At 39.8% G+C, this 22,867-nt stretch overlaps 1 protein-coding gene across 1 annotated transcript in view; it reads left to right on the top strand.

Annotated features, from left to right (window-relative positions):
• The window catches only part of AOPEP (aminopeptidase O (putative)), a 1,396,509-nt gene that overhangs the window by 1,196,189 nt on the left and 177,453 nt on the right, over positions 1-22,867 (top strand). The gene's annotated exons all lie outside the window — the stretch shown is intronic.

Raw genomic sequence — 22,867 nt, 5'->3', positions numbered from 1 at the left:
TTCTGCACATACCTGTGTCATAGTGTGGTGGCTTCTGTTGTTTCTACACATACCTGTGTCATAGTTCCGTGGCTTCTGTTGTTTCTGCACATACCTGTGTCATAGTGCGGTGGCTTCTGTTGTTTCTGCACTTACCTGTGTCATAGTGCCGTGGCTTCTGTTGTTGCAACACTTACCTGTGTTATAGTGCTGTGGCTTCTGTTGTTTATGCACTTACCTGTGTCATAGTGCCGTGGCTTCTGTTGTTGCAGCACATACCTGTGTCATAGTGCGGTGGCTTCTGTTGTTTCTGCACTTACCTGTGTCATAGTGCCATGGCTTCTGTTGTTGCAACACTTACCTTTGTCATAGTGCTGTGGCTTCTGTTGTTTATGCACTTACCTGTGTCATAGTGCCGTGGCTTCTGTTGTTGCAACACTTACCTGTATCATAGTGCTGTGGCTTCTGTTGTTGCAACACTTACCTGTGTCATAGTGCCGTGGCTTCTGTTGTTGCAACACTTACCTGTGTCATAGTGCCATAGCTTCTGTTGTTTCTGCAATTACCTGTGTCATAGTGCGGTGGCTTCTGTTGTTTCTGCAATTACCTGTGTCATAGTGCGGTGGCTTCTGTTGTTTCTGCACTTACCTGTGTCATAGTGCGGTGGCTTCTGTTGTTTTTGCACATACCTGTGTCATAGTGCGGTGGCTTCTGTTGTTTCTGCACATACCTGTGTCATAGTGCGGTGGCTTCTGTTGTTTCTGCACATACCTGTGTCATAGTGTGGTGGCTTCTGTTGTTTCTGCACATACCTGTGTCATAGTGCCGTGGCTTCTGTTGTTTCTGCACATACCTGTGTCATAGTGCCGTGGCTTCTGTTGTTTCTGCACTTACCTGTGTCATAGTGCCGTGGCTTCTGTTGATGCAACACTTACCTGTGTCATAGTGCTGTGGCTTCTGTTGTTTGTGCACTTACCTGTGTCATAGTGCCGTGGCTTCTGTTGTTGCAACACATACCTGTGTCATAGTGCGGTGGCTTCTGTTGTTTCTGCACTTACCTGTGTCATAGTGCAGTGGCTTCTGTTGTTGCAACACTTACCTGTGTCATAGTGCTGTGGCTTCTGTTGTTTATGCACTTACCTGTGTCATAGTGCCATGGCTTCTGTTGTTGCAACACTTACCTGTGTCATAGTGCCGTGGCTTCTGTTGTTGCAAAACTTACCTGTGTCATAGTGCCGTGGCTTCTGTTGTTGCAACACTTACCTGTGTCATAGTGCAGTGGCTTCTGTTGTTGCAACACTTACCTGTGTCATAGTGCCGTGGCTTCTGTTGTTGCAACACTTACCTGTGTCATAGTGCCATAACTTCTGTTGTTTCTGCACTTACCTGTGTCATAGTGCCGTGGCTTCTGTTGTTTCTGCACATACCTGTGTCATAGTGCCGTGGCTTCTGTTGTTGCAACACTTACCTGTATCATAGTTCTGTGGCTTCTGTTGTTGCAACACTTACCTGTGTCATAGTGCCGTGGCTTCTGTTGTTGCAACACTTACCTGTGTCATAGTGCCATAGCTTCTGTTGTTTCTGCAATTACCTGTGTCATAGTGCGGTGGCTTCTGTTGTTTCTGCAATTACCTGTGTCATAGTGCGGTGGCTTCTGTTGTTTCTGCACATACCTGTGTCATAGTGCGGTGGCTTCTGTTGTTTCTGCACATACCTGTGTCATAGTGCGGTGGCTTCTGTTGTTTCTGCACATACCTGTGTCATAGTGCTGTGGCTTCTGTTGTTTCTGCACATACCTGTGTCATAGTGCGGTGGCTTCTGTTGTTTCTGCACTTACCTGTGTCATAGTGCCGTGGCTTCTGTTGTTGCAACACTTACCTGTGTCATAGTGCTGTGGCTTCTGTTGTTTATGCACTTACCTGTGTCATAGTGCCGTGGCTTCTGTTGTTGCAACACTTACCTGTGTCATAGTGCCGTGGCTTCTGTTGTTGCAAAACTTACCTGTGTCATAGTGCCGTGGCTTATGTTGTTGCAACACTTACCTGTGTCATAGTGCCGTGGCTTCTGTTGTTGCAACACTTACCTGTGTCATAGTGTTGTGGCTTCTGTTGTTGCAACACTTACCTGTGTCATAGTGCCGTGGCTTCTGTTGTTTCTGCAATTACCTGTACCATAGTGCCGTGGCTTCTGTTGTTTCTGCACATACCTGTGTCATAGTGCCGTGGCTTCTGTTGTTTCTGCACATACCTGTGTCATAGTGCCATGGCTTCTGTTGTTGCAACACTTACCTGTTTCATAGTGCCGTGGCTTCTGTTGTTTCTGCACTTATCTGTGTCATAGTGCCGTGTCTTCTGTTGTTTCTGCAATTACCTGTACCATAGTGCCGTGGCTTCTGTTGTTTCTGCACATACGTGTGTCATAGTGCTGTGGCTTCTGTTGTTTCTGCACTTATCTATTTCATAGTGCCGTGGCTTCTGTTGTTGCAACACTTACCTGTGTCATAGTGCCGTGGCTTCTGTTGTTGCAACACTTACCTGTGTCATAGTGCGTGGCTTCTGTTGTTTCTGCAATTACCTGTACCATAGTGCCGTGGCTTCTGTTGTTGTAACACTTACCTGTGTCATAGTGCTTTAGCTTCTGTTGTTTCTGCACTTACCTGTGTCATAGTGCCGTGGCTTCTGTTGTTTCTGCAATTACCTGTACCATAGTGCCGTGGCTTCTGTTGTTTCTGCACATACCTGTGTCATAGTGCCGTGGCTTCTGTTGTTTCTGCACATACCTGTGTCATAGTGCAGTGGCTTCTGTTGTTGCAACACTTACCTGTTTCATAGTGCCGTGGCTTCTGTTGTTTCTGCACTTATCTGTGTCATAGTGCCGTGTCTTCTGTTGTTTCTGCAATTACCTGTACCATATTGCCGTGGCTTCTCTTGTTTCTGCACATACCTGTGTCATAGTGCTGTGGCTTCTGTTGTTGCAACACTTACCTGTTTCATAGTTCCGTGGCTTCTGTTGTTTCTGCACTTATCTATTTCATAGTGCCATGGCTTCTGTTGTTGCAACACTTACCTGTGTCATAGTGCCGTGGCTTCTGTTGTTTCTGCAATTACCTGTACCATAGTGCCATGGCTTCTGTTGTTGTAACACTTACCTGTATCATAGTGCTGTGGCTTCTGTTGTTGCAACACTTACCTGTGTCATAGTGCCGTGGCTTCTGTTGTTGCAACACTTACCTGTGTCATAGTGCCATAGCTTCTGTTGTTTCTGCAATTAGCTGTGTCATAGTGCGGTGGCTTCTGTTGTTTCTGCACATACCTGTGTCATAGTGCGGTGGCTTCTGTTGTTTCTGCACATACCTGTGTCATAATGCGGTGGCTTCTGTTGTTTCTGCACATACCGGTGTCATAGTGCGGTGGCTTCTGTTGTTTCTGCACATACCTGTGTCATAGTGTGGTGGCTTCTGTTGTTTCTACACATACCTGTGTCATAGTTCCGTGGCTTCTGTTGTTTCTGCACATACCTGTGTCATAGTGCGGTGGCTTCTGTTGTTTCTGCACTTACCTGTGTCATAGTGCCGTGGCTTCTGTTGTTGCAACACTTACCTGTGTCATAGTGCTGTGGCTTCTGTTGTTTATGCACTTACCTGTGTCATAGTGCCGTGGCTTCTGTTGTTGCAGCACATACCTGTGTCATAGTGCGGTGGCTTCTGTTGTTTCTGCACTTACCTGTGTCATAGTGCCATGGCTTCTGTTGTTGCAACACTTACCTTTGTCATAGTGCTGTGGCTTCTGTTGTTTATGCACTTACCTGTGTCATAGTGCCGTGGCTTCTGTTGTTGCAACACTTACCTGTGTCATAGTGCCGTGGCTTCTGTTGTTGCAAAACTTACCTGTGTCATAGTGCCGTGGCTTCTGTTGTTGCAACACTTACCTGTGTCATAGTGCCGTGGCTTCTGTTGTTGCAACACTTACCTGTGTCATAGTGTTGTGGCTTCTGTTGTTGCAACACTTACCTGTGTCATAGTGCCGTGGCTTCTGTTGTTGCAACACTTACCTGTGTCATAGTGCCATAACTTCTGTTGTTTCTGCACTTACCTGTGTCATAGTGCCGTGGCTTCTGTTGTTTCTGCACATACCTGTGTCATAGTGCCGTGGCTTCTGTTGTTGCAACACTTACCTGTATCATAGTGCTGTGGCTTCTGTTGTTGCAACACTTACCTGTGTCATAGTGCCGTGGCTTCTGTTGTTGCAACACTTACCTGTGTCATAGTGCCATAACTTCTGTTGTTTCTGCAATTACCTGTGTCATAGTGCGGTGGCTTCTGTTGTTTCTGCAATTACCTGTGTCATAGTGCGGTGGCTTCTGTTGTTTCTGCACATACCTGTGTCATAGTGCGGTGGCTTCTGTTGTTTCTGCACATACCTGTGTCATAGTGCGGTGGCTTCTGTTGTTTCTGCACATACCTGTGTCATAGTGCGGTGGCTTCTGTTGTTTCTGCACATACCTGTGTCATAGTGCGGTGGCTTCTGTTGTTTCTGCACATACCTGTGTCATAGTGCCGTGGCTTCTGTTGTTTCTGCACATACCTGTGTCATAGTGCCGTGGCTTCTGTTGTTTCTGCACTTACCTGTGTCATAGTGCCGTGGCTTCTGTTGTTGCAACACTTACCTGTGTCATAGTGCTGTGGCTTCTGTTGTTTATGCACTTACCTGTGTCATAGTGCCTTGGCTTCTGTTGTTGCAACACATACCTGTGTCATAGTGTGGTGGCTTCTGTTGTTTCTGCACTTACCTGTGTCATAGTGCCGTGGCTTCTGTTGTTGCAACACTTACCTGTGTCATAGTGCTGTGGCTTCTGTTGTTTATGCACTTACCTGTGTCATAGTGCCGTGGCTTCTGTTGTTGCAACACTTACCTGTGTCATAGTGCCGTGGCTTCTGTTGTTGCAAAACTTACCTGTGTCATAGTGCCGTGGCTTATGTTGTTGCAACACTTACCTGTGTCATAGTGTTGTGGCTTCTGTTGTTGCAACACTTACCTGTGTCATAGTGCCGTGGCTTCTGTTGTTTCTGCAATTACCTGTACCATAGTGCCATGGCTTCTGTTGTTTCTGCACATACCTGTGTCATAGTGCCGTGGCTTCTGTTGTTGCAACACTTACCTGTTTCATAGTGCCGTGGCTTCTGTTGTTTCTGCACTTATCTGTGTCATAGTGCCGTGTCTTCTGTTGTTTCTGCAATTACCTGTACCATAGTGCCGTGGCTTCTGTTGTTTCTGCACATACGTGTGTCATAGTGCTGTGGCTTCTGTTGTTTCTGCACTTATCTATTTCATAGTGCCGTGGCTTCTGTTGTTGCAACACTTACCTGTGTCATAGTGCCGTGGCTTCTGTTGTTGCAACACTTACCTGTGTCATAGTGCCGTGGCTTCTGTTGTTTCTGCAATTACCTGTACCCTAGTGCCGTGGCTTCTGTTGTTGTAACACTTACCTGTGTCATAGTGCTTTAGCTTCTGTTGTTTCTGCACTTATCTGTGTCATAGTGCCGTAGCTTCTGTTGTTTCTGCACTTACCTGTGTCATAGTGCCGTGGCTTCTGTTGTTTCTGCACTTATCTGTGTCATAGTGCCGTGGCTTCTGTTGTTTCTGCACTTATCTGTGTCATAGTGCCGTGGCTTCTGTTGTTTCTGCACTTACCTGTGTCATAGTGCCGTAGCTTCTGTTGTTTCTGCACTTACCTGTGTCATAGTGCCATAGCTTCTGTTGTTTCTGCACTTACCTGTGTCATAGTGCCATAGCTTCTGTTGTTTCTGCACTTATCTGTGTCATAGTGCCATGGCTTCTGTTGTTTCTGCACTTATCTGTGTCATAGTGCCGTGGCTTCTGTTGTTTCTGCACTTACCTGTGTCATAGTGCCGTGGCTTCTGTTGTTTCTGCAATTACCTGTACCATAGTGCCGTGGCTTCTGTTGTTGTAACACTTACCTGTGTCATAGTGCTTTAGCTTCTGTTGTTTCTGCACATATCTGTGTCATAGTGCCGTGGCTTCTGTTGTTTCTGCACTTATCTGTGTCATAGTGCCGTGGCTTCTGTTGTTTCTGCATTTACCTGTGTCATAGTACTGTGGCTTCTGTTGTTTCTGCAAATACCCCCCCCCCAGATTCTACTCTATACTCCTTTTTACATTTTCTTAACATTTTCAGTTCAGCCAACTCACCATGGCCTTGATGATAAAAGCATCGTCAAACCCATGAGAAATTGATTTTTATGGCCTCGCCAGTCTCGCAATCTGAAGGTCCGGAGATATTTTTAATGACAGTGGGCTAACCCAAGTGGTGATGTATCTCCCGTCATCTCTGATTCATGCGTTTGCTAAAACAAAACAAAACTCTGTGTAGTTACAGCTCATATAATGCATATGTAACTTACGTTTCACTGTACATTCACTAGATTTCTCACAATGAAAATTCTCACCACTGAAAAGCTGTCAATACTGATATGGCTGAAAAGGTTTATCTAATATAGAGGACATTGCTTTTAAAATAGAAACTCATGGCAATGTTGCACCATTAAAGGGACATTGTACATAGATTTTTCTTTGCATAAATGTTTTGTACATGCAGTTATATGCAAATTGGTGTATACTGTCACCTTAAAATACAAGTTACTCCCACGGAATGCCTAAGAAACTCCCACGGAACGCCTATATATTCATTATGTTTGCAATCTCCATTCTTAATAAAGAACTAAAATAAAAAACCTTACTAAAACTTACAGGAGCTGTGGGATGTGGGTATATTATGCATTTATATACAATATATTTTTATTGTATAATGCTATAATATGTATTTTTATTATTGCTGTGATTTTCAAAATCATATATTTTGCTGTTGGCATGTTTTTTGGGTTGTTTTTTTTTTAGGAAGAAGATAACGTGTTTGTGAAATAAATATTTTATAGAAGACAGTAGCCTTGACTTTCTATTTTTTTAGAATTGATTTATTGCAAATTTAAGTTTTTACTGTTCTGATCTTGTTATACTTATAATACAACCTCACTGTTACATTGCAGTTGCAATATTATAAGTATAACATGTTCAGAACAGTGAGAACTTATATCGGCAATAAATAAATAAAACTAGAAATTTGCGGCTACTGTCTTCTCTGAAATATTAAAGTGATTGTAAAGTATAACACAATACTGTCCAGTATATAAATGGAATCTTTAAAACAGGGGCACTTAAATGTATTAAAATTTTGAAAGACACTTGTTTTTAAGATATTTCCCACTTACTGTAGTTATGGTAAACATAACGCCGTTCCTCCGCCCGCATCTCCTACCTTCTTTAGCATATTGATGATGAAATCGGCTTCCTCCAAACGTTGTGCGCCCCATGAGCTTGACACCAAAGGGGGTACGCAATGATTGGAGGAATGTGGATTTGTCATCAATCTGCTAAATACAGTAGGAGATGCGGGCAGAGTAACGGCGGGTATGTCTACCATAACTAAGTAGGAAATATTTTAAAAACTAACGGCTAGATTACGAGTTGTGCGTTAAGGTAAAAAAGCAGCGTTAACAGGTCCTAACGCTGCTTTTTTACGCCCACTGCTATTACGAGTCTTGCAGGTATAGGTATACCGCATACTTTTTTGGCTTTGCCGCAAATCAACTTATGTAAATTTTGTAAAGCCTTTTTTCTATGGGACTTGCATAGCACTGGTATTACGAGTTTGTCCTGGGAGGCCAAAAAGGGAGCGATACACCGCCAAGATTCCTAACGCATTTTAAAGTCATTAGTTATGAGTTTTACACTACAAAGCTGTAGCATAAAACTCATAACTAAAGTGCTAAAAAGTACACTAACACCCATAAACTACCTATTAACCCCTAAATCGAGGCCCTCCCGCATCGCAAACACTAAAATAAAATTGTTAACCCCTAATCTGCCGCTCTGCACATTGCCGCCACTATAATAAACATATTAACCCCTGAACCGCCGCACTCCCGCCTCGCAAACACTAGTTAAATATTATTAACCCCTAATCTGCTGCCCCCAACATTGCCGCCACCTACATTATACTTAGTAACCCCTAATCTTCCGCTCCGGACATCGCCGCCACTTACATTATATTTATTAACCCCTAATTTGCTGCCCCCAACATCGCCACCACCTACCTACATTTATTAACCCCTAATCTGCCGTCCCCAACTTCAACGCCACTATTATAAATTTATTAACCCTTTAAGCCTAAATCTAACCCTAACACCCCCTAACTTAAATATAATTTAAATAAATCTAAATACAAATTACTATCATTACCTAAATTATTCCTATTTAAAACTAAATACTTACCGATAAAATAAACCCTAAGCTAGCTACAATATAACTAATAGTTACATTTTAGCTAGCTTAGGATTTATATTTATTTTATAGGCAACTTTGTATTTATTTTAACTAGGTAGAATAGTTACTAAATAGTTATTAGCTATTTAATAACTACCTAGCTAAAACAAATACAAATTTACCTGAAAAAAAAAACCTAACCTAAGTTACAATAACACCTAACACTACACTACAATTAAATAAATTCCCTACATTAAATACAATTAAATAAATTAAATAAAATTAGCTAAATTACCAAAAAAACAAACACTAAATTACAGAAAATAAAAAAACAAATTACAAGATCTTTAAACTAATTACACCTAATCTAATAGCCCTATCAAAATAAAAAAAAAGCCCACCCAAAATAAAAAAAAACCTTCTTCTTCTTCTGCCCGTCTGGAGGACCACTTCTGCCCGTCTGGAGGACCACTTCTGCCAGCTTCGTTGAGGACATCTTGACGCTTGGATGAAGACTTCTCCCGGTAAGTGAATCTTCGGGGGTTAGTGTTAGGATTTTTTAAGGGTATACTGGGTGGGTTTATTTTTTAGGTTAGGGCTTTGGGCTGCAATAGAGCTAAACGCCATTTTAAGAGCAATGCCCTTCCAAATGCCCTTTTCAGGGCAATGGGGAGCTTAGGTTTTTTTAGTTAGGCTTTTATTTGGGGGGGTTGGTTGTGTGGGTGGTGGGTTTTACTGTTGGGGGGGTTGTTTGTATTTTTTTTTACAGGTAAAAGAGCTGATTTCTTTGGGGCAATGCCCCGCAAAAGGCCCTTTTAAGGGCTATTGGTACTTTAGTTTAGGCTAGGGTTTTTTTTATTTTGGGTGGGCTTTTTTATTTTGATAGGGCTATTAGATTAGGTGTAATTAGTTTAAAGATCTTGTAATTTGTTTTTTATTCTCTGTAATTTAGTGGGGGCGTTTTTTGGTAATTTAGCTAATTTTATTTAATTTATTTAATTGTATTTAATGTAGGGAATCTATTTAATTGTAGTGTAGAGTTAGGTGTTATTGTAACTTAGGTTAGATTTTATTTTACAGGTAAATTTGTTTTTATTTTAGCTAGGTAGTTATTAAAAAGTTAATAACTATTTAGTAATTATTCTACCTAGTTAAAATAATTACAAACTTGCCTGTAAAATAAAAATAAACCCTAAGCTAGCTACAATGTAACTATTAGTTATATTGTAGCTAGCTTAGGGTTTATTTTATAGGTAAGTATTTAGTTTTAAATAGGAATAATTTAGGTAATGATAGTAATTTGTATTTATATTTATTTAAATTATATTTAAGTTAGGGGGTGTTAGGGTTAGGGTTAGACTTAGGTTTAAAGGGTTAATAAATTTAGAATAGTGGCGGCGACGTTGGGGACAGCAGATTAGGGGTTAATAAATACAATGTAGGTGTCGGCGATGTTGGGGGCAGCAGATTAGGGGTTAATAAGTATAATGTAGGTGGCGAGGATGTCTGGAGCAGCAGATTAGGGGTTAATAAGTGTAAGATTAGGGGTGTTTAGACTTGGGGTTCATGTTAGGGTGTTAGGTGTAGACATAAAATGTGTTTCCCCATAGGAATCAGTGGGGCTGCGTTACACAGATTTACGCTGCTTTTTTGCAGGTGTTAGACTTTTTCTCAGCCGGCTCTCCCTATTGATTAAGCAGCGCTGGTATTGGAGTGCAGTGTGGAGCGCAATTTTGCTCTACACTCACTTCTTGCCTGTTAATGCCGGGTTTATAAAAACCTGTAATACCAGCGCTGTAGGAAAGTGAGCGGTGAGAATAAACTGCAAGTTAGCAACGCACCACTGTAACCGCACAACTCATAATCTAGGCGTATGCGTCTTTAAAAATTTTTGTAAATTAAAGTTCCCCTGTTTTAAAGATTACATTTATATACTGGCTAGTATTATGTTATACTTTACAATCACTTTAATATCACAAACATGAAATCTTCTTCCTAAAAAAAGAAAAAACACGCCAGAAGCAAAATACTTGACTTTTAAAATCACGACCATAATTAAAATACCTATTCAAGCATTTTACAATATAATACATATAAATAAAACATTATATAATGTATATACATTTATAATATTCCCACAATAGTAGTGTGCTGCTTCTTTTGACCCCAGCTATCTATGTTAAAGGATACCAAGAAAATGAAGCAAATTAGATAACAGAAGCAAATTGGAAAGTTGTTTAATGGATCATTAAATTCAGTAGCATTGCCTAATAAACACATGCATAATAACAAGACAATGCACTAGCACTTATTCTGAATTTCACGTAAATAATACATTTTTGTTCTGACAAAAATCAAATTGCGCTTATATTTCCTACATCCTGCATCATGTGACAGCCATCAGCCAATCTTACGGCTAGATTTAGAGTTTTGTCGGTAACGACCCGCGTAGCTAACGCTGGCTTTTTTCTGGCCGCACCTTTAAAATAACTCTGGTATTGAGAGTCCACAGAATGGCTGCGTTAGGCTCCAAAAAAGGAGCGTAGAGCATATTTAACGCAACTTCAACTCTCGATACCAGAGTTGCTTACGGACGCGGCCAGCCTCAAAAACGTGCTTGTGCACGATTCCCCCATAGGAAACAATGGGGCTGTTTGAGCTGAAAAAAAACCTAACACCTGCAAAAAAGCCGCGTTCAGCTCCTAACGCAGCCCCATTGTTTCCTATGGGGAAACACTTCCTACGTCTGCACCTAACACTCTAACATGTACCCCGAGTCTAAACACCCCTAACCTTACACTTATTAACCCCTATTCTGCCGCCCCCGCTATCGCTGACCCCTGCATATTATTATTAACCCCTAATCTGCCGCTCCGTAAACCGTCGCTACTTACATTATCCCTATGTACCCCTAATCTGCTGACCCTAACACCGCCGACCCCTATATTATATTTATTAACCCCTAATCTGCCCCCCACAACGTCGCCTCCACCTGCCTACACTTATTAACCCCTAATCTGCCGAGGGGACCGCACCGCTATTATTATAAAGTTATTAACCCCTAATCCGCCTCACTAACCCTATAATAAATAGTATTAACCCCTAATCTGCCCTCCCTAACATCGCCGACACCTAACTTCAATTATTAACCCCTAATCTGCCGACTGGAGCTCACCGCTATTCTAATAAATGCATTAACCCCTAAAGCTAAGTCTAACCCTAACACTAACACCCCCCTAAATTAAATATAATTTTAATCTAACGAAATGAATTAACTCTTATTAAATAAATTATTCCTATTTAAAGCTAAATACTTACCTGTAAAATAAATCCTAATATAGCTACAATATAAATTATAATTATATTATAGCTATTTTAGGATTAATATTTATTTTACAGGTAACTTTGTATTTATTTTAACCAGGTACAATAGCTATTAAATAGTTAAGAACTATTTAATAGCTAAAATAGTTAAAATAATTACAAATTTACCTGTAAAATAAATCCTAACCTAAGTTACAATTAAACCTAACACTACACTATCAATAAATTAATTAAATAAAATACCTATAATTATCTACAATTAAACCTAACACTACACTATCAATAAATAAATTAAATACAATTCCTACAAATAAATACAATGAAATAAACTAACTAAAGTACAAAAAATAAAAAAGAACTAAGTTACAAAAAATAAAAAGATATTTACAAACATTAGAAATATATTACAACAATTTTAAACTAATTACACCTACTCTAAGCCCCCTAATAAAATAACAAAGCCCCCCAAAATAAAAAAATGCCCTACCCTATTCTAAATTACTAAAGTTCAAAGCTCTTTTACCTTACCAGCCCTGAACAGGGCCCTTTGCGGGGCATGCCCCAAGAAGTTCAGCTCTTTTGCCTGTAAAAAAAAACATACAATACCCCCCCCCAACATTACAACCCACCACCCACATACCCCTAATCTAACCCAAACCCCCCTTAAATAAACCTAACACTAAGCCCCTGAAGATCTCCCTACCTTGAGTCTTCTTCACCCAGCCGAGCCAAATTCTTCATCCAAGCGGAGCAAGAAGAGGTCCTCCATCCGGTAGAAGTCTTCATCCAAGCGGGGCAGAAGAGGTCTTCCATCTGATTGAAGTCTTCATCCAAGAGGCATCTTCTATCGTCATCCATCCGGAGCGGAGCGGCAGCATCCTGAAGACCTTCCGACGCGGAACATCCATCCTGGCCGACGACTGAACGACGAATGACGGTTCCTTTAAATGACGTCATCCAAGATGGCGTCCCTCAAATTCCGATTGGCTGATAGTATTCTATCAGCCAATCGGAATTAAGGTAGGAATATTATGATTGGCTGATGGAATCAGCCAATCAGAATCAAGTTCAATCCGATTGGCTGATCCAATCAGCCAATCAGATTGAGCTCGCATTCTATTGGCTGATCGGAACAGCCAATAGAATGCGAGCTCAATCTGATTGGCTGATTGGATCAGCCAATCAGATTGAACTTGATTCTGATTGGCTGATTCCATCAGCCAATCAGAATATTCCTACCTTAATTCCGATTGGCTGATAGAATCCTATCAGCCAATCGGAATTCAAGGGACGCCATCTTGGATGACGTCATTTAAAGGAACCGTCATTCGTCGTTCAGTCGTCGGCCAGGATGGATGTTCCGCGTCGGAGGTCTTCAGGATGCTGCCGCTCCGCTCCGGATGGATGACGATAGAAGATGCCTCTTGGATGAAGACTTCAATCGGATGGAAGACCTCTTCTGCCCCGCTTGGATGAAGACTTCTACCGGATGGAGGGCCTCTTCTTGCTCCGCTTGGATGAAGAATTTGGCTCGGCTGGGTGAAGACGACTCAAGGTAGGGAGATCTTCAGGGGCTTAGGGTTAGGTTTATTTAAGGGGGGTTTGGGTTAGATTAGGGGTATGTGGGTGGTGGGTTGTAATGTTGGGGGGGGGTATTGTATGTTTTTTTTTACAGGCAAAAGAGCTGAACTTCTTGGGGCATGCCCCGCAAAGGGCCCTGTTCAGGGCTGGTAAGGTAAAAGAGCTTTGAACTTTAGTAATTTAGAATAGGGTAGGGCATTTTTTTTATTTTGGGGGGCTTTGTTATTTTATTAGGGGGCTTAGAGTAGGTGTAATTAGTTTAAAATTGTTGTAATATATTTCTAATGTTTGTAAATATCTTTTTATTTTTTGTAACTTAGTTCTTTTTTATTTTTTGTACTTTAGTTAGTTTATTTCATTGTATTTATTTCTAGGAATTGTATTTAATTTATTTATTGATAGTGTAGTGTTAGGTTTAATTGTAGATAATTATAGGTATTTTATTTAATTAATTTATTGATAGTGTAGTGTTAGGTTTATTTGTAACTTTGGTTAGGATTTATTTTACAGGTAAATTTGTAATTATTTTAACTATTTTAGCTATTAAATAGTTCTTAACTATTTAATAGCTATTGTACCTGGTTAAAATAAATACAAAGTTACCTGTAAAATAAATATTAATCCTAAAATAGCTATAATATAAATATAATTTATATTGTAGCTATATTAGGATTTATTTTACAGGTAAGTATTTAGCTTTAAATAGGAATAATTTATTTAATAAGAGTTAATTAATTTCGTTAGATGTAAATTATATTTAAGTTATGGGGGTGTTAGTGTTAGGGTTAGACTTAGCTTTAGGGGTTAATACGTTTATTAGAATAGCGGTGAGCTCCAGTCGGCAGATTAGGGGTTAATAATTGAAGTTAGGTGTCGGCGATGTTAGGGAGGGCAGATTAGGGGTTAATACTATTTATTATAGGGTTAGTGAGGCGGATTAGGGGTTAATAACTTTATTATAGTAGCGGTGCGGTCCGCTCGGCAGATTAGGGGTTAATAAGTGTAGGCAGGTGGAGGCGACGTTGAGGGGGGCAGATTAGGGGTTAATAAATATAATATAGGGGTCGGCGGTGTTAGGGGCAGCAGATTAGGGGTACATAGCTATAATGTAGGTGGCGGCTCTTTGCGGTCGGCAGATTAGGGGTTAATTATTGTAGGTAGCTGGCTGCGACGTTGTGGGGGGCAGGTTAGGGGTTAATAAATATAATATAGGGGTCGGCGGTGTTAGGGGCAGCAGATTAGGGGTACATAAGTATAACGTAGGTGGCGGTCGGCAGATTAGGGGTTAAAAAAATGTAATTGAGTGTCGGAGATGTGGGGGGGCCTCGGTTTAGGGGTACATAGGTAGTTTATGGGTGTTAGTGTACTTTAGAGCACAGTAGTTAAGAGCTTTATGAACCGGCGTTAGCCCAGAAAGCTCTTAACTACTGACTTTTTTCTGCGGCTGGAGTTTTGTCGTTAGATTTCTAACGCTCACTTCAGACACGACTCTAAATACCGGAGTTAGAAAGATCCCATTGAAAAGATAGGATACGCAATTGACGTAAGGGGATCTGCGGTATGGAAAAGTCGTGGCTGAAAAGTGAGCGTTAGACCCTTTTTTGAATGACTCCAAATACCGGCGGTAGCCTAAAACCAGCGTTAGGAGCCTCTAACGCTGGTTTTCACGGCTACCGCCAAACTCCAAATCTAGGCCTTAGAATGCAGATTCATATATAGCGTGAACTATGGCATGTGCTCAGAAGAAGCTGGTGCCTCAGAAACTGTGAATATAAAATGACATAATTTGATAATGGAAATAAATTGGGAAGGTTTTTTTTACAATTGCATGATGTGTCTGAATCATAAGAGTTTAATTTTCACTTTAACGTGTCCCTTTAAAGTTGCTTGAATCATGAGTTTCATTTTGACGTTATTGTCTCTTTCATCAATAACATAGGATACAAAAAGGATCCCTCTTTGGGATTGTAATAAACATGCAATTACCTCCTTGTACCCTAATCATTTATTGAACTTTTGGGATCAATTGACACTTGCTGATCCCCACTGAAATTTTTAGTAGCCTTTCACATACAGAAATGGCTGTGTTAATGTAATATGTATAAGAAAACTGTGTGCTTAAAAACATCACCTTGCCAAGTATTTTAACCATCAATGGTTTATGTAATAAAATATGATTTACTCCATCCCATATCATGTTCTTCAATAATAAGGTTTCCTTTGAAATAAAAGATGTTCCTGTAGTTTTTTATTTTCAATTACAATTAATTCTGTCTGTTGTTAAAGGCTTCACAATGAAATTGCTTCTGTTGTAAGAATAGAGATTTACTTTTACTTTGATCACAAGTGTTTGATCCTTTACAAAAAGCATAATAATCCTGCAAATGCACTAAACAGAAACATTAAGAACACTGTTTAAAACTTAATTGAACCATATGGATATTAGCAAGATATTATCAAGACTTGAAAATCAGAAAAAAATATCCCCACAAACATTTGCTCTTCCTTCATAACAAGACTTTTGTGTTTATTCACATTTGTTTTTCTTGGTTGGCTAAACATTATTCTTTACTCTAAAATCAAAATTATAAATTTACAAAGCCATATTTGAAGGACACAAATACCATTTTTTCTTTATTGTATCTAAAAAAAAGAGAACCTTTTAAAAAAAAAAAATCAAAATAAACAGCTTTAAAGGGACAGGAAACCTCAAGATTTTTTTTTCATGATTTAGATAGAACATACAATTTTAAACAACTTTCCAATTTACTTCTATTATCAAATTTGCTTGTTATCCTTTGCTGGAACAGCATTACATTACTGGCTAAATACATCTAGGGCCCCATCCAATATGCAGCGTCGCCCGCAAAAGCCCGTAAATGCGGCACGTATATTTCACCCGACGGATGTAGTTTTTTCCCCTATAGACTAACATATAAAACCCGCGTAATTTGGTATCCAATATCCAGCGCAAGGCCTTAGGTGGCGAAAATGGAGAAAACTTACTCCATTTTCACCTTGCCATAAAATGCAGCCATAGCAGGCCTTGCGCTGAGTATGGGAGCACCATAACTCCCTAAAATGCCTACAAAAAAAAAACCTAATGCATGCGCAATGTCTATCTACCTGTCAACAGCAATCCCCCACCGCCGCTCCCGGACCCAGCCGCCACCTACATTAAATTTATTAACCCCTAATCTGACCCCCCTACACCGCCGCCACCTACATTAAATATATTAACCTCTAATCTGACCCCCCTACACCGCCGCCACCTACATTAAATGTATTACCCCCTAATCTGACCCCCCTACATCGCCTCCACCTACATTAAATGTATTACCCCCTAATCTGACCCCCCTACACCGCCGCCACCTACATTAAATGTATTACCCCCTAATCTGGCCCCCCTACACCACCGCCACCTACATTAAATATAATACCCCCTAAACCTAAGTCTAACCGTAACACCCCCTAACTTCATTATTATTTAAATAAATCTAAATAATATTAATATTATTAACTAAATTATTCCTATTTAAAACTAAATACTTACCTATAAAATAAACCCTAAGATAGCTATAATATAATTAATAATTACATTGTAGCTATTTTAGGATTTATATTTATTTTACAGGCAACTTTGTATTTATTTTAACTAGGTACAATAGCTATTAAATAGTTAATAACTATTTAATAGCTACCTAGTTAAAATAATTACAAAATTACCTGTAAAATAAATCCTAACCTAAGTTACAAATACACCTAACACTACACTATCAATAAATTAATTAAATAAATTTACTACAATTATCTAAAAAAAAATACAATTAAATAAACTAAACTATATTACAAAAAAAACAAACACTAAATTACAAAAAATATTACAAGAAGTTTAATTTAATTACACCTAATCTAAGCCCCTAATAAAATAAAAAAGCCCCACAAAATAATAAAATTCGCCTATCCTAAACTAAATTACAAATAGCCCTTAAAAGGGCCTTTTGCGGGGCATTGCCCCAAAGTAACCAGCTCTTTTACCAGCCCTTAAAAGGGCTTTTTGTGGGGCATTGCCCCAAAGTAATCAGCTCTTTTACCTGTAAAAAAAAGAAATACAATACCCCCCCAACATTACAACCCACCACCCACACACCCCTACTCTAAAACCCACCCGATCCCCCCTTAAATAAACCTAACACTACCCCATTGAAGATCACCCTACCTTGAGCCGTCTTCACCCAGCCGGGCCGAACTCTTCATCCGATCCGGGCACAAGTGGTCCTCCAGTCGGGCAGAAGTCTTCATCCGATCGGGGCAGAAGAGGTCCTCCATCCAGCAGAAGTCTTCATCCAAGCGGCATCTTCTATCTTCATCCATCCGGAGATGAGCAGATCCATCTTGAAGACTTCCGGCGCGGAACATCCTTCTCGGCCGACGACTACCCGACGAATGGCTGGTCCTTTAAATGACGTCATCCAAGATGGCGTCCCTCGAATTCCGATTGGCTGATAGGATTCTATCAGTCAATCGGAATTAAGGAAGTTAAAATCCGATTGGTTGATTTAATCAGCCAATCGGACAATAGAATTGACCTTGCATTCTATTGGCTGATCCAATCAGCCAATCGGATTGAACTTCAATCCGATTGGCTGATTAAATCAACCAATCGGATTTTTCCAACCTTAATTCCGATTGGCTGATAGAATCCTATCAGCCAATCGGAATTCGAGGGACGCCATCTTGGATGACGTCATTTAAAGGACCAGCCATTCGTCGGGTAGTCTTCGGCCGAGAAGGATGTTCCGCGCTGGAGGTCTTCAAGATGGAGCCGCTCATCACCGGAAGGATTAAGATAGAAGATGCCGCTTGGATGGAGGACCTCTTCTGCCCCGATTGGATGAAGACTTCTGCCCGGCTGGAGGACCACTTGTGCCCGGATCGGATAAAGAGTTTGGCCCGGCTGGGTGAAGACGGCTCAAAGTAGGGTGATCTTCAATGAGGTAGTGTTAGGTTTATTTAAGGGGGTTCGGGTGGGTTTTAGAGTAGGGGTGTGTGGGTGGTGGGTTGTAATGTTGGGGGGGTATTGTATTTCTTTTTTTTACAGGTAAAAGAGCTGATTACTTTGGGGCAATGCCCCGCAAAAAGCCCTTTTAAGGACTGGTAAAAGAGCTGGTTACTTTGGGGCAATGCCCCGCAAAAGGCCCTTTTAAGGGCTATTTGTAATTTAGTTTAGGATAGGGAATTTTATTATTTTGGGGGGCTTTTTTATTTTATTAGGGGGCTTAGATTAGGTTTAATTAGCTTAAAATTCTTGTAATCTTTTTTTATTTTTTGTAATTTAGTGTTTGTTTTTTTTGTAATATAGTTTAGTGTATTTAATTGTATTTTAGTTGAGATAATTGTAGTTTATTTAATTAATTTATTGATAGTGTAGTGTTAGGTGTAATGGTAACTTAGGTTAGGATTTATTTTACAGGTAATTTTGTAATTATTTTAACTAGGTAGCTATTAAATAGTTATTAACTATTTAATAGCTATTGTACCTAGTTAAAATAAATACAAAGTTACCTGTAAAATAAATATAAACCCTAAAATAGCTACAATATAATTATTAATTATATTGTAGCTATCTTAGGGTTTATTTTATAGGTAAGTATTTAGTTTTAAATAGGAATAATTTAGTTAATAATATTAATATTATTTAGATTTATTTAAATAATAATTAAGTTAGGGGGAGTTAGGGTTAGACTTAGGTTTAGGGGGTAATATACTTAATGCAGGGGGGTCAGATTAGGGGGTAATACATTTAATGTAGGTGGCGGCGGTGTAGGGGGGTCAGATTAGAGGTTAATATATTTAATATAGGTGGCGGCGGTGTAGGGGGGTCAGATTAGAGGTTAATAAATTTAATGTAGGTGGCGGCGGGGTCCGGGTGCGGCAGTTTCGGGGTTAAACACTTTATTTAGGTGCGGCGGGGTCCGGGAGCGGTGGTTTAGGGATTAATACTAGGATAGGTTTATTGTGGTGTGGGCTATGGCGGTTTAGGGGTTAATAATTAGGCTTTTTGCGTTGTGGGGGGTTGTCGGTCTAGGGGTTAATACATTTATTATTAGGAGTGAGAGGGGGGATTGCGGATATAGGGGCATACGTGTTGGGCTATTTTTGGGAGGCGTGTTAGACAGTTATGGGAGATTTAATATTTTAGTTTGTTTTTTTAGGCGCAGACAGTTTCTAAAGTGCCGTAAGTCACTGGCGACTCCAGAAATTTGTAGTTATGCTCATTTTTGGACATCGCTAGTTTGTCTGACTTACGGCACTTTAGCAACTGCCGGCGGGGTATATGTAATACCCCGATGTGCAAGGTGAAACTACGGGTGGTGCGGGTTACCTCGCTTGCGCCGAATATTTCACAGTATATCGGATCGCGCCCCTAGTTAGCCAATCACAAGTGAGAAATATGTGCAGTCACCAATCAGCAGCTAGCTCCCACTAGTGTAGGATATGTGCGTATTCCTTTTTAACAAGGGATACCAAGAGAACAAAGGAAATTTGAAAATAGAAGTGAATTTAAAAGTGTATTAAAATTACATGCTCTATCTGAATCATGCACATTTAATTTTGACTTTCCTATCCATTTAACCCCTTAGTGACCACAGCACTTTTCAATTTTCTTACCGTTTGGGACAAGGGCTATTTTTACATTTCTGCTGTGTTTGTGTTTAGATTTTCCTCTTACTCATTTACTGTACCCACACATATTGTATACAATTTTTCTCGCCATTAAATGGACTTTCTAAAGATACCAGTATTTTCATCTTATTTTATAATTTACTATCTAAAATATTATTAAATATGATGAAAAAAATTGGAAAAAAAACACACTTTTTCTAACTTTCACCCCCAAAATCTGTTACACATCTAGGGCCCGATCTGATATGCAGCGTCGCCCGCAAAAGCCGGCGACGCCAAATTTTGTGCTGGTTTGGTATCCTATATACGGTGTAACATAGAAGTTACGCTCGTATATTTCACCCTTCGGCCGTAGTTTTTTGGCCCATAGAGTGATATAACAAACCAGCGCAGTTTGGTATCCAATATACAGCGTAAGGACTTACTCTATTGTCACCTCGCCACAAAATGTAGGCGTAGTAAGCCTTACGCTGAGTATTGGAGCCCCGTAACTCCTTAAACTACCTGCAAAATAAAACCTAACACCTAACGCATGTGCAATGTCTATCTACCTGTCAACCGCAATCCCCCGCTGCAATCCCTAATAAAGTGTTTAACCCCTAAACCGCCGCTCCCGGACCCCGCCGCCACCTACATTATATGTATTACCCCCTAATCTGATCCCCCTACACCGCCGCCAGCTATATTAAATGTATTACCCCCTAATCTGATCTCCCTACACCGCCACCACCTATATTAAATTTATTACCCCCTAATCTGAGCCCCCTACACCGTCACCACCTATATTATATGTATTAACCCCTAATCTAATCCCCCTACACTGCTGCCACCTACATTAACTATATTAACCCCTAATGTGAGACCCCTACCCCGCTGCCACCTATTTTAAATATATTAACCCCTAATATGGTCCCCTTACACCGCCGCCACCTATTTTAACTATATTACCCCCTAATATGATCCCCCTACACCGCCGCCACCTATTTTAAATTTATTAACCCTTAATCTGAGCCCCCTACACTGCCACCACCTATCTGGAATATATTAACCCCTAAACCTAAGTCTAATCCTAACACCCCCTAACTTAATTATTATTGAAATAAATCTAAATAATATTAATATTATTAACTAAATTATTCCCATTTAAAACTAAATACTTACCTACAAAATAAACCCTAAGATAGCTACAATATAATTAATAATTACATTGTAGCTATTTTAGGGTTTATATTTATTTTACAGGTAACCTTGTATTTATTTTAACTAGGTACAATAGCTATTAAATAGTTAATAACTATTTAATAGCTACCTAGTTAAAATAATTACAAAATTACCTGTAAAATAAATCCTAACCTAAGTTACCATTACACCTAACACTAGACTATCAATAAATTAATTAAATAAACTAAAATTATCTCAACTAAAATACAATTAAATACACTAAACTATATTACAAAAAAAACAAACACTAAATTACAAAAAATAAAAAAAGATTACAAGAATTTTAAGCTAATTACACCTAATCTAAGCCCCCTAATAAAATAAAAAAGCCCCCCAAAATAATAAAATTTCCCTACCCTAAACTAAATTAAAAAAGTAATCAGCTCTATTACCAGCCCTTAAAAGGGCCTTTTGTGGGGCATTGCCCCAAAGTAATCAGCTCTTTTACCTGTAAAAAAAAGAACAACCCCCCTATTACAACCACCCACACACCCCTACTCTAAAACCCACCCGATCCCACCTTAAAAAAACCTAAGTCTAACCCCCAAGTGCTCCTTACCTGTCCTGAAGACCGTCCTGTTCCAGGCGGTGAAGTCTTCTTCCAAGCGGCGACATCTTCTTCTTCCAGGAACCAGCCGGCGCGGAGCGGAGGAGTTGAAGACCGATGACCCCGGAGCTGAAGACCGTCCACTCTGGAACTGAAGATCGGCGATGCTGAAACTGAACATCAGCGACGCTGGAACTGAAGACCGGAGCCATGGAGCGTGGAGGATCCTCTTCATACGATCTCCGCCATACACTGAATAGGAATTCAAGGTACGCAATTAAAAATTGCGTCCCTTGAATACCTATTGGCTGATTTAAACCTTCAAATTCAAATCAGCCAATCGGATGAGAGCTACTTTAATTCTATTGGCTGATTTGAATAGCCAATAGAATAAGAGCTACTGTAATCCTATTGTCTATTCTTATCAGAATTGTATTTTTTTTTATTTTTTGTAATTTAGTGTTTGTTTTTTTGTAATATAGTTTAGTGTATTTAATTGTATTTTAGTTGAGATAATTGTAGTTTATTTAATTAATGTATTGGTAGTGTTAGGTGTAATGGTAACTTACGTTAGGATTTATTTTACAGGTAATTTTGTAATTATTTTAACTAGGTAGCTATTTAATAGCTATTGTACCTAGTTAAAATAAATACAAAGTTACCTGTAAAATAAATATAAACCCTAAAATAGCTACAATGTAATTATTAATTATATTGTAGCTATCTTAGGGTTTATTTTATAGGTAAGTATTTAGTTTTAAAATATATTTAATATAGGTGGAGGCGGGGTCCGGGAGCGGCGGTTTAGGGGTTAATACATTTATTAGAGTGAGAGGGGGGATTGCGGATAGAGGGGTATACATGTCGGGTTATTTTTGGGAGGCGTGTTAGACTGTAACGGGAGATTTTATACTTTAGTTAGTTTTTTTATGCTGCGGCAGTTTCTAAAGTGCCGTAAGTCACTGGCGACTCCAGAAATTTGTGCTTACGCTTATTTCTGGACATCGCTAGTTTGTCTGACTTACGGCACTTGAGGAACTGTCGGCGCCGTATATGTGATAGGTCGATGTGCAAGGTGAAACTACGGGTGGCGCAAGTTTCCACGCTTGCGCCGAAACCTGCGCCATATATCGGATCGTGCCCCTACAACCACCAAAACAAAACCATGCTAAATAGTTTCTAAATTTTG

The sequence above is a fragment of the Bombina bombina genome, chromosome 2 (genome assembly GCF_027579735.1).
Source record: "Bombina bombina isolate aBomBom1 chromosome 2, aBomBom1.pri, whole genome shotgun sequence".
NCBI classification, from domain to species: domain Eukaryota; kingdom Metazoa; phylum Chordata; class Amphibia; order Anura; family Bombinatoridae; genus Bombina; species Bombina bombina.
Note: the sequence above shows the minus strand (reverse complement) of the source record. Positions and strands in the feature narration are given on the sequence as shown.